The sequence below is a fragment of the Tiliqua scincoides genome, chromosome 10 (assembly GCF_035046505.1).
Source record: "Tiliqua scincoides isolate rTilSci1 chromosome 10, rTilSci1.hap2, whole genome shotgun sequence".
NCBI classification, from domain to species: domain Eukaryota; kingdom Metazoa; phylum Chordata; class Lepidosauria; order Squamata; family Scincidae; genus Tiliqua; species Tiliqua scincoides.
In genome coordinates, this window is record NC_089830.1 from 17,595,751 (window position 1) to 17,596,701 (window position 951).

A 951-nucleotide genomic window follows, 5' to 3' on the forward strand; every position below is an offset into this window, starting at 1 on the left:
TCATTGGCCTTCATTAAGTGATGTGTACATGCAGGCTAGAGGATCAAAGCTGTGTGGCATGGAGTGGAGGGTGGAAGATGCCATGGGATGTGAATGAATGGAGTGGAGGTCCTGCAGTTGTTAGTTAAGTCTGCTTCTCCCCCCTGCCCTGAACAGTTCTCGGCTGATCTTGATAATGTATTCAGGAGAGACATGGTTAATTCATCCTATAGCCTTGCCCCTGCGTAGACTCAGCTTCTCTCCCACTGACAGCTCTATTGTCTGGAATACTGAGTAGGTACGCTGTGTCTTTGGATGCCTGTTTGGGATTGGGGTCAGGGACTGGAATGAATCGGCTTGGCTTCCATCCGCAGGACGCGCCTTCCCCAACGGTTGCCCTTTGGTGTCTTCATCTGGGCAGTGGTGCATGAAGGTGTGGGGGGGGGGTGAAGGCAGGGGGATGATGATGATGAAGAAGAAGATGATGATGAAGTGATTGTGGCTGGAGTATTGTGTATACAGGAGTATTGTTTTGGTTCTGGTCACCACATCTTAAAAAAGATATACTGAAACTAGAAAAGGTGCAGAAGAGACTGACCCAAATGATTACTGGCCTGGTGCACCTCCCTTATGAGGAAAGGCTACAGCATTTGAGGCTCTTCAGTCTAGAAAAGAGGCACCTGAAGGGGGACATGATTGAGACATTCAAAGTTATGCAGAGGATGGACAGAGTGGATACAGGGACGTTCCTCTCTCTCTCACACAACACCAGAACCAGAGGACATTTGTTAAAACTGAGTGTCGAGAAAGAGAACAGACAGAAGAAAATATTTCTTTAAAGTCTAGATGGCATTAAAAAGGGAATTGGACAGATTTCTGGAGGAAAAGTCCATCACAGGTTACAAGCCATGATGGGTATGTACAGTTTGAGATTAGCTGGTCACTCATCATGAGGTCCAAGTAGCAATTGCT